The 12,399-nt window shown below is 42.8% G+C and overlaps 1 protein-coding gene across 5 annotated transcripts in view; it reads right to left on the reverse strand.

Annotated features, from left to right (window-relative positions):
- Positions 1–12,399, reverse strand: part of LOC148041871 (Nucleic acid-binding, OB-fold-like protein) — an 81,856-nt gene that overhangs the window by 44,675 nt on the left and 24,782 nt on the right. The gene's annotated exons all lie outside the window — the stretch shown is intronic.

A 12,399-nucleotide genomic window follows, 5' to 3' on the forward strand; every position in this document is an offset into this window, starting at 1 on the left:
TAGACAAGCCACCAACGGTTGAGTTGGAATCTGGATATTCGTTAACCTAATGCTTCCAATTGACTTCACATTCAACAATTGACCTCATATTGATACCACAATCATAAACACTTGACCTCATATTCCATGAAGTCAGATACACAAGTTCCACTAGCTCCTACATAGTTACCAGGCTACCTCACACTTGTAATACTCTTTTTATCTAACAACATAAAACATGGAGTGCACTCCTAACATTTAAGAGCATATCTATATATGCACGTTTCCTAGTCCTCTTCAAGATTTTATATAACGGACACCAACAAGCGGATAAATCTTTTGCCGCCCTACATAGTTACCAGGCTATCTCACACTTGTAATACTCTTTTTATCTAACAACATAAAACATGGAGTGCACTCCTAACATTTAAGAGCATATCTATATATGCACATTTCCTAGTCCTCTTCAAGATTTTATATAACGGACACCAACAAGCGGATAAATCTTTTGCCGCCCTATGATTAGGGCCCATGAGTTCCTAAGCATTGTCAAATAAATCAACATTCAAATTCCCTATCAATGTAAACATGTGCTCTATTGTAAACACTCCTAATATTGTCCTATGCAATGACTACCGAAACAACATCAAAAATCTCAAATAATATCAAAAAATATAACTTCCATAATTACCATATTTTGGGAGCATAAACATTCACCCCTAACCCTTTTCTTTTCCTTTATGTGGCAAAATCCATGACCTCTTTCTTCACAAATACACGATCGAGTATCATAGGGATTAGACTGCCTATCCTCAACCACAATGACCTAGATGTCAAGCCTACAACTAATATGGCTGTCTATTTGGATGAGATGAGGGCATCTTAGGGGTTTTCTAACAACCATGGAAATTTTCTACTAAGCATCAAGATTCAAGTGCCATCATGAATTGCCCAATGTCATGCAGATGTTGGGTCTATGACACCCAATAGGCACACTAAAGACCTCATGCATTGTTCACTGGGGTCCCTTGCAAAACCTCGCCCAAGTGTTTAGGTTGTCGTGACTCATATTCATGAGCCCCCCACTTTCTAGCAATGCCTAGCCCCCTTTGCTTGTGCATCATGCAAAAAATATTTTAGAGAATTAATTCGGCCCTTGGTGAACCAAAGGGTAATGTACTCTATTAAGCTCAAAAATGCATTACAAAAACTAATTAGCTCTTAATTACAATCCCAAAAACATAATTATTACCAAACTTCATTGGAGAGTGCCTATGTCCCATAAGCCAAACCCTAATTTGAGAGAATCTGCCATGAGGACATGTATTCTTTGCAAGCCTCACTTAACATGTGGATTCATTTTTAATCACATGTCACAGTAAATGTTACACATGTGAGGTGCAACTAAGGTAAGTGCAAATAAATGAGATCAAAATCCGAGGGAATCAGCTGATGTCAAAGGCAAAAGTTGCAAATAGTTATGTCACATAGATACTGGGTGGTATCTAGTGCTAGTTATTGGCCTATGTCGTTTATTTGGCCATAAGTGTCAGTTGGTAGCACTAGAGATGTGCCATTTATGTCAGAGTGCAGCGATGCAGAAGCGTAGGACAAAGACTGAGAGAGAGTGAACACTGAGAGAGAGAGAGAGAGAGAGAGAAAACAAGACAGTGTAAACGCAGAAAATCTGCAGTGTAGTATGCTGTATAAGAGTGCAGAAATATACACGGGGACAGAAAAAATATCTGCATATGTCTCCGACTTGATGACCTCGATCTCCGTGTAACCGGCCTGTTCACTAGGAAGGGCCGTAGTGTACAACCAAAATAAATAAATGCTTTCATCCAATTTAACAATCGCCCACTTTACCTGAACTTAAAGACGCAGAATCAAGAAGACATACAGGAAGCTAGAATGCTCCTGTTGCAACACATACACCTTGTTGGCCCCTAAGCTAGGCGCCCCTTGCGGTATTTCTTTATTTTTAAAAAGAGAGTACAATGGGCTGTCTTTCACCTATTCTGGGTGAAATTTGACAGCATAACAGTACAATTACTGACCCAAATCAAGTTGACCAGGAGGGGAAACTCTGCCCCCAAGTCTGAATCTTCTGGTTGGAGTGCAGAATTGACCATTTCAACCTGCTGTTTTTACTGGTTCAAACCTGTTCTGAAACCTGCTTACAACTCATACTGTTCCCTGTACTGTTCAGCCCACTGTAATTACTGGTTCAGACCTGTTCTGAAACCTGTTTTCAGTTCATACTGCTCCCTGCACTGTCCTGCATCATCTAAGCCAAGTGCCCCTTGACTCTGACATCAATTGGGCTCTGAATTAACCACTGAACAGTCCAAAAACAGTACTGATTCAGTGTTGTTTCAGACACTTACTTGGTGAGGTTACCACCCTCACATGTCCCTGCTGGGACAGCATACATCTGCTCCTGTTCCTGGAGAAAGGAGGCTCTTGCCTCATGCAAAAACAGCATATTCCCACACAGATGTACCTGAATCAGAAGAAAGGCCCTTGATTCTGCAGCATAACCATACTGTCAGGGAGAGAAAAAGAGAGAGTAGGAAGCAAGCTCAAGCCTCTGTGCATCATAGACAAGGTAGACCAGCTCTCAAGAGCTCTCCATCTGCAGCAATCCATCTCCCTTTCACAAAAATGAGCCCCCCATGCATTGAATCTCGTTTTTGTGCTGCCCTCTCTCTCTCTTTTGGGAATTTATGCCAAAATTGTGACACATGGCATACATGTAACAATTTTCCTATTTAAACCTTTCGGTCTAAAATTCTCCATCCTCGGTTCAAAATTTGTCCTCAACATAGACCAGAAGATTAATCCTCGTACAAAAACGAAGATAATGACGCAAACAGATTCTGGGGTCCAAAAATAGTAACTCCCTAAATTTTAGGAGTTGCTTCCATTGCATCCCCACTAGTCTTCTGACCATCTTTGCAGACTATGGCTACATCCAAATCTGTAATGTAGCTAAACTGAAAGTGAATTTCCACTGATGACCCCACATGGACTAATCTCTTGAAGATTTGTCCATCTTTACTTTGAACTAGTCTCTTCCAGGCTAGTTCTTCAGCACACTTGTCCATATACACTTTCACAAGTCTCTTCCAGGCTTGTCAATCTACAGTGCCATCAGTCTCTTCCAGACTTGTACTGGACCTTAACTATCCAATCTTGACTCACTAGACATTCCTGTCCGTTTCACATACTGGCCATGCAACTCAGACGTTTAGATTTCAAGAGGGATCCTTCCAAAAAGAAAAACCAAATAAAATATGTAATAAAGAAATCAACAAAAAGGTAATAGTTGTCACAGTCTTGTGACATACCTCCCTCTTGAAATCGCAAACGTCCTCGTTTGCATGAATGTCATACATGCTTCCAGCTAACCCAGTGAACTTACACCTGGCAGCACATGTACAACGCATACATGCTATCAGTCAACATTGTGAACTGAACACACTGTTAACACATGTATGTTCTAACTGTGAAACATGGGAGACTATCATCATGTGACTCCACATCACTGTTTCCAGATATAGTGGCCGGTACACCACAATGATATCCCCATAGTGGCAGATTCTCATTTGATGAATCCACATCACCCTGACTAGAGATCTAGTGGTACATCAAAATGATATCCCCACTGAGTCAATTCACAAAATACATGCCCGATCGAGTAACCATTGTTACAACATGTATTGAATCCAATAGAAGTAAAAATTGTATTCTTGCAAGCAATACTTACTTCTTTAGCACCGAGAAAACCATATGGACACAATAAGTGTTAACCTGTACGAAATCTGTTTCTGTACATAATTTCTTTCTTAAGCAATTGCCACTTTGACAATCTATTTCAGCTTAGAGATACAAGGGGTCAAGGTAGGTTGCAAGCGAAATGCTTCAAGGTAAAGTTCCAATACATTAGGTGACTCTGCAAGTTTACCTTCGTCCATCCACTTAGCATCTATAGCTGGATAGTTCTTGAACTTAACCAAATACCTTCTAGCAACCTTGCCTTTCACTTTCCTTTCCTTGTGTGCCAATACCTGTTCTGGAACAAGAATTTCATCAAGTTCCTCAACTTCAGGCTATTCCTCAGCTGGCATATCTTCTGGCACATCACCCACATAGAGTCTAAGAAGACTTACATGGAAAGCATTATGAATCTTCCAATTGTCAGGCAATTTCAGCCTATAGCTGACATCACTAATCTTCTCTATTACATGAAAAGGCCCATAGTATCGCATACTAAGCTTAGTGAAAAGACTTTCCTTGCCTTTCCGCTTCTTTAAGCGTGCCTTTTCAAACCGCAACAGTACCCAATCACCAAGTGAAAATATCAATTTTCGACGGTGATGATCAGCAGCTTTCTTTTGCTTTGCCTGAGTCCTTTCAAGGGCATGTGTAACTTTCTGATACATTTCCCCCATACTCTGCACATATTGATCTACCTCAAAGATCTTATCCTTTGTATGCAAAATGGGAGGAACCTTTTGACCACCTTCAACAATTTCAAAAGGGGCTTTGCCTGTTGACGAATGCACAGTATTATTGTATGCATACTCGACCAAAGGCAAATACTGCTTCCACTTTGACTTGTGTTCTGACACATAGCACTTAAGTAGATCCAAGACAATAGAATCTGCCTCTTCCGACTGCCCATCAGTCTGTGGATGAAATGATGATGAGAACTTAAGCGTTGTGCCCATGTTCTCAAATATGCCTCTCCAGAATAGACTTGTCATCCATGGATCACGGTCACTGACAATAGACTCTGGCATACCATGATACTTGAAGACATTGCACATAAACAAACGTGCCATCTAATCCGGTTTTATCTTCTTCCTGACAGGAATGAAATGAGCCTGTTTGCTAAACCTGCATATGATAGTCCATATCCCATCATTTCCTGTCTGTGTCCTTGGAAGATCAAAGATAAAATCCATAGCTATGCTTTCCCAAGGTTTATATGGAATAGGCAATGGTTGTAGAAGCCCTGGTGCTTTTTGCCTGTCAAACTTGACCTTCTGGCAAATCAAACACTGCCGCACAAAAGCATCTACGTCTCTTCTCAAAGTAGGCCAATAAAAGAATATCTCTACTACTTTGACTGTTGCATCAATACCACGATGCCCTGCATACGGTGGAGAATGACTCTCTGTCATAACTTTCCGTCTCAATGGCATAGTCACACATAGTCTACCATGCATCAACATGAAACCATCCTTGAGAAGATCATGCTCATGATGTTGTCCATTAACAAGCTGATCAAATATCCTTGCAAAATCTTCATCATCAGCATATTGTTCCTTCATATCATCAAGCTCATGATGATAAGGAATTGACATAGCTGAAATTTGTGGCTTCCTTGACAAAGCATCAGCCACAACATTCTTTTTGCCTTCCACATGCACAATCTGAAAATGGAACATTGACAAAAAGTTTGCCCAACGCATATGCTTTTCTGACAGCTTAGTCTGAGTTAAAAAATAACGCAATGTCTAATGATCTGTCTGGACAACAAAATCTGCCCCAAGTAGGTAGTGTTTCCAACAAGAAAGCGCATGAATCACAGCCAGCAATTCTTTCTCATAGACCTGCATAGTCTTCTTTGGCCCTCGCAAGATTCTGCTTTCATAAGCCACTACCCGGCCATCTTGCATTAGCACTGCACCAATGCTATTGCCACAGGCATCACACTGGACAACAAATGACTTCCTACGATCTGGCAGAATGATCACTGGACTAGAAGTCATCTTTTCTTTAAGAAGATTAAAAGCTGAAATCTCTTTCTGTGTCCACTGGAAAGAGACTCCTTTCTTCTGTAAAGCATGTAAAGGAGAAGCAATCTCTGCAAATTTGCGAATGAACCTCCTATAGTAAGAACACAAATCCAAGAAGCTTCTAACATCATGGACAGTCTTCAAATCTGGCCATGTTCTAATTGCTTTAACCTTAGCAGGATCCATTCGGATACCATCCTTTGACACTATGTGCCCTAGGAACTGGATTTCTTCCAAGAAGAACTCACTCTTCTTGCCATTGATAAGCAACCTATTACTGCAAAGCTCATCAAAGACTGCTTTCAAGTGTTCTCTATGCTCCTGTTCATTCTTTGAAAAGACAATCATGTCATCAAAGAATGTACCAACAAACTGCTTGTATGGACGAAAAATCCTGTCCATCATTCGATTAAACATAGCAGGAGCATTAGTAAGTCCAAATGGCATTACCATGAACTCATAGAGACCAAACGTGGTCCTAAATGCAGTCTTATGCACATCCTTTTGCTTAATCCTGATTTGATGGTATCCACTCTTCAAATCTATCCTGCTGAAAATTGACGCTCCTTCCAAACAGTCAAGGATGTCATCAAAGCTTGGAATGGGGAACCTGTTCTTGATGGTACTCTTGTTCAATGCACGATAATCTATGCACATGCGCCAAGAGCCATCCTTCTTCTGCACTAGGAGCACTGGTGAGCAAAAAGGAGATGAACTTGGCTGAATCAGCCCTTTCTCTAACAATTCATTCACCTGGCTCAATATCTCTTTCTGTTGGGCTGCACTAACCCTATACGGAGGTCTATTTGGTGGGCTACTGCCTGGCACCAAATCTATCGCATGATCCTCAGACCTCTCTGGTGGCAACTGTGATGGTAATGAGTCAGAAAAACAATCACTGAACTGAGACAAGAAAGCAGACCTGTCTCTATCTAATATAGAAAAATTTGACTCATCATTATCCTTGACATCACGTGCAAAAATCAAGTACGCAGAAAGATGATTCTTTATTACAGATGTAATGGCAGAAACCGATACAACAGGTACAGACTCTCCTTTAAGCTTCACATCAAGCACATGAGTTTTTCCCCTATGTTCCAAAGTCAGTGTCTTGTTAAAGGCATCCAACACACCATGCTTTCTGAACATCCATGGCATTTCCAACAAGACATCACAGCCTTCAAGTGGCATGATATAAAATTCTTCTGCATCAACATAAGACTGTATATGAAGACGCAGCTTCCCAAGAATGGGTGTCACAGACTCTGAGTGGCCAGGACATGCCAACCCTACCTCTGCTGTGTAGCCCATCTCATCTGCTCTGATGCCCAAAGTAGAAGTCAACTCTGGTGAGATAAAGTTTGCCTTAGCTCCAGGATCAAAGTAAATGAGTACATGTTGATCCCTAACTTTACCCCAAGCTCTGCAGAGCTCATTAGCATCCGAGTGTGGCTTATCTCCCAGCATATCTGGCACTAAACCTGCTGAAGGTTTGGGCTTCTTTCCTTTTCTGTCCTCTTTATCATCATCAGCTGATCTCTTATTCTTGTCCGGACAGCTAGACGCAATATGACCAGTCTGCTCACAGATAAAGCATTTCCTCTCAGCCATTAAAGCCTTTCTCTCTTCAAGAGACTTGCGCATAAAAGGTTTCTTCTGGACCTTTGGCTGCTGTCCAAAGGACTTCGCTGGCTTCTTCTTGAACTGCCAAGATTTAACTGTGCTTTGAGAAATCTGAGAAACCTGTTTACCAAATGGCTTCTTTGCTGAAAATTTTTCAGATTTGTCCTGTTTAATGCTGCCCCCAAAACCACTTGACTGTCCCAACAATAATGCATTTCCTGTGGTAGCATTCTCAATTCACTGAGTCAAATTGGTGACCTTTGTCTTTGTGCAATAATTCCGGAGTTCCTTGGGTAGCCCACAGCAATATTTCTCTATCTGCTCAGTCAATGGCACAACCCTGTAAGAAGTGACTGGAAGCAAAGCCTTCCAAAACTTCTTATTATAGTCTTCCAAATCCTTGCATTTAGATGCATCCAAATTGTGCCAAGCTGACATAACATCAATCTCAAATTCATTGGTCAACCAAGCAGAAGCAAATACTTGCTTAAAGTAAGTCCAAGTGGCAGGAGCCTGTCCTTGCATCAACAGTGTACTCCATCACTGACTAGCATTGTCCTTAAGAAAAGTGGCAGCTTTCTGAACCTTAGAAGGCTCTGTAAAGTTCCCTCCTGCAAATGCGGCATTAAACTGTTGTAAGAAAGAGAGTGCCTTAGTCCTATCTTCAAACCCTCGAAAGATATCAAATTGTACGGCTGCACCACCTTCCTTGTATGGCTTTGGCTTCTCATGAGCCATCAAAGGATCCGTAGGATATGCCTGTAACTTAGGAACACTAACAGATGGCATGGAAGTTGCCGGACCACTGACCACAGGGCTTGTAGACACAATACTTGCTTGCTGATTTTGATAACCAGCCATACCAAAAGTGCCCTGTGGCATGCCAAAACTGCCCTGAACTCCCTGAAATCCAGGCTGCATGCCAATATTGCCATACATGGGGTTTGGCATAAAACCCTGTGTACCCCCAAACACTGTTCCTGGTACATAAATCTGGTTTCCAGGCGCATAACCAGCCATACTCTGAAATACATATCCACCTTCAAAGTACCCAGGATGTACAGAGGTCAGTGGGAAAACCTGTGGTAAAACCTGAAAACTGTTTTCCTGTCCATTTAGGCCAACGTTTGGCTGCTGTAAAGTGGCAGGCTGAACTGGCAATGCCTGTGTAACTAGTGTTTCCACCACCTGTTCTTGAACAGTCGGAACCAATCTTGGAGTCTCCATTGACTCCGCAAGCTGTCTTGGTGTTTCCACTGAATCTGCAGCATGCTTACCCTTATCCTGGACCTCTACTGGATCCAAAATCTTTGCAGATGGCTGCAAAAGTGCCAAAAACCTTGGATTCTGCATCACTTGAGTAAACATACTCACAGCAGCAACTAATTGAGTCTTGCAAGTGTCTTCATCCACAGAAGAAGCCGTAAGAACTTGTGGCTCAACCATAACAGGAGTAACAAACTGTGGAGGTCTAGAAGCCTCTCCCACCTCATGAACAACAGGGATCTCCTGTGATGAAGACGCTTCCTCTCTGGTGTCTTCCTTTCTATCAGCCATAATGCACAATTCTGTGTCTTACACCCAAACAGACCCTGGCTCACTCTTTAGGGAAAAAGTGATTCGATCCCGGCAATGGAACCATGTAACCGGCCTGTTCATTGGGAAGGGCGGTAGTGTACAACCAAAATAAATAAATGCTTTCACCCAATTTAACAGTCGCCCACTTTACCTGAACTTAAAGACGCAGAATCAAGAAGACATGCAGGAAGCTAGAATGCTCCTGTTGCAACACATACACCCTGTTGGCCCCTAAGTTAGGCGCCCCTTGCGGTATTTCTTTATTTTTAAAAAGAGAAAGTACAATGGGCTGTCTTTCACCTATTCTGGGTGAAATTTGATAGCATAACCGTACAATTACTGACCCAAATCAAGTTGACTAGGAGGGGAAACTCTGCTCAAGTCTGAATCTTCTGGTTGGAGTGCAGAATTGACCATTTCAACCTGCTGTTTTTACTGGTTCAGACCTGTTCTGAAACCTGCTTACAACTCATACTGTTCCCTGTACTGTTCAGCCCACTGTAATTACTGGTTCAGACCTGTTCAGAAACCTGTTTTCAGTTCATACTACTCCCTGCACTGTCCTGCATCATCTGGGCCAAGTGCCCCTTGACTCTGACATCAATTGGGCTCTGAATTAACCTCTGAACAGTCCAAAAACAGTACTGATTCAGTGTTGTTTCAGACACTTACTTGGTGAGGTTACCACCCTCACCTGTCCCTGCTGGGACATCATACAACTGCTCCCGTTCCTGGAAAAAGGAGGCTCTTGCCTCATGCAAAAACAGCATATTCCCACACAGCTGTACCTGAATCAGAAGAAAGGCCCTTGATTCTGCAGCATAACCATACTGTCAGGGAGAGAAAAAGAGAGCGTAGGAAGCAAGCTCAAGCCTCCATGCATCATAGACAAGGTAGACCAGCTCTCAAGAGCTCTCCATCTGCAGCAATCCATCTCCCTTTCATAAAAATGAGCCCCCCATGCATTGAATCTCGTTTTTTTGCTGCCCTCTCTCTCTCTTTTGGGAATTTATGCCAAAATTGTGACACATGGCATACATGTAACAATTTTCCTGTTTAAACCTTTCGGTCTAAAATTCTCCATCCTCGGTTCAAAATTTGTCCTCGACACAGACCAGAAGATTAATCCTCGTACAAAAACGAAGATAATGACGCGAACAGATTCTGGGGTCCAAAAATAGTAACTCCCTAAATTTTAGGAGTTGCTTACATTGCATCCCCACTAGTCTTCTGACCATCTTTGCAGACTATGGCTACATCCAAATCTGTAATGTAGCTAAACTGAAAGTGAATTTCCACTGATGACCCCACATGGACTAATCTCTTGAAGATTTGTCCATCTTCACTTTGAACTAGTCTCTTCCAGGCTAGTTCTTCAGCACACTTGTCCATATACACTTTCACAAGTCTCTTCCAGGCTTGTCGATCTACAATGCCATCAGTCTCTTCCAGACTTGTACTGGACCTTAACTGTCCAATCTTGACTCACTAGACATTCCTGTCCATTTCACATACTGGCCATGCAACTCAGGCGTTTAGATTTCAAGAGGGATCCTTCCAAAAAGAAAAACCAGATAAAATATGTAATAAAAAAATCAACAAAAAGGTAATAGTTCTCACAGTCTTGTGACATCCGTCAGCCCGAGCACAGTCTGTCTCAGCCAACAGATCTCAAGATCAGAATCTGAAATGAATAACTACTATAGTGTGCCACAAACTGGCTATAAATAGCCAAAAAGAAAAGGCATAAAAATGACCAGGTCGGCCGCATTAAATGCAACCAACTATAATAAAATAATGCCCAAATAACTGTCCGACTGCAGGCTGCCACATGACACCTGCTGACGTGGCCTCTGCGCTGATTTGTTGTCCACCGTCTATCTAGGAAATGACTGTCTAACACCCCCTCTCAGATCCTGGAGGGTCAAAAGACGAAGGGATCTAGAATGCTGCCAATGAAGAGCTTGGGGAAGCGCCTTCATGAACAAATCTGCAACATTATCCTCCGTCTTGCAATACTCCACATCAATGGCCCCATCCAGAAGCTTCTCCCGAATGAACTGATACTAGATCTCAATGTGCTTCTTTCGGGCATGGAATACGGGATTCCGTACCAAGGCCATGCAACTCTCATTGTCGCACCGCAGAAGAGTAGGACGAGTTTGGGGGCAGCCAAGCTCCTCCAACAATCTCCGAAGCCACACAACCTCACATGTGGTGGAAGACGCAGCCCGATACTCCGCCTCAGTAGAAGAAAGGGCTATTGTGGGCTGCTTCTTGCTACTCCAAGAGATAACACCTGTACCCAAGGTAAAACAGTAGCCTGTAGTAGATCGTCGGTGGTCCACATCACCAGCCCAATCCGAGTCACTCCAACCTACAAAAACCAGACCTGAAGCATCTGTACCTGCGGGATAAGAAATCCCGAAGTCAAAGGTCCCCCTCAAATACCAAAGAATCCTCAGGGCAGGCTTGCCAATGCACCTGTTTGGGTTCAGTCATGAACCCTGCCAAAAGACCCACAGCAAAACAAAGATCACCATGAGTGTTGAGAGAAGCCAAATCAAGGATCCAATCAACTGATGGTAGCGTGAAGCATCCATCACAAGAGAATCTAAGTGTGAAGTAGCCTTCCAATTCGGATCCATAGAAGTAGTAATGGACCGACAAGTCTCCATCTCAAAAGTCACCAAGAGCTCCTGAATGTACCTCTGCTGAGAGATGAAAATCCCCCTCTAAGATTGATAAATCTCATGACTCAAGAAGAAATGAAGAAGCCCCAAATCCGTCATCTCGAATGCCTGATGTAAAGCTATCTTGGTCTCTCGAGCCTTCTGTGCATGATCCCCTGTCAGAATCAAATCATCAACATATAACACAAACAACACATGACCAACCTCGGAAGTGTGCACATAAAGTTGCGGATCGGCCTTGGAGCGCCAATATCCCAACTTTGATTGAAGAAACGAGTCAATCTTCTCGTTCCATGCACGCGGAGCCTGCTTGAGGCCATACAAGGCCTTCTTCAACCGGTAAACATTCTCATCCAAGGATCCAAAGCCAGAAGGCTGCTCAGCATAGATCTCCTCCTGCAAGTCACCATTCAGAAAGGCCGACTTCACATCCAAAGCCTCCTTCATTGAAGTGGACTCTCGATCCTGCATAAGACGGGTCAACAAACAATAGTTAGTGCAAACAAGCTTCGAAGAATGTGCCTGGTTTCTCCGTGACCTCCACATGCCATCCTACAGTTCCCACTCCTAAGGGACCCCCTCGATCCCTGAATCACGAAGTGTGTCACGAGCCCAACGAGAAGGAGAACGAACCTCTCCCTGTCGCTCTCCATTTGCTAAAGACTCAGGAACATCCACCGGCGGAAGCTCCTTGGGGATGGCCGGTTAAAGAGAAA

The sequence above is a fragment of the Lygodium microphyllum genome, chromosome 1 (genome assembly GCF_053477565.2).
Source record: "Lygodium microphyllum isolate KBCC chromosome 1, Lygodium_microphyllum_v1.1.10, whole genome shotgun sequence".
Classification (NCBI taxonomy): domain Eukaryota; kingdom Viridiplantae; phylum Streptophyta; class Polypodiopsida; order Schizaeales; family Lygodiaceae; genus Lygodium; species Lygodium microphyllum.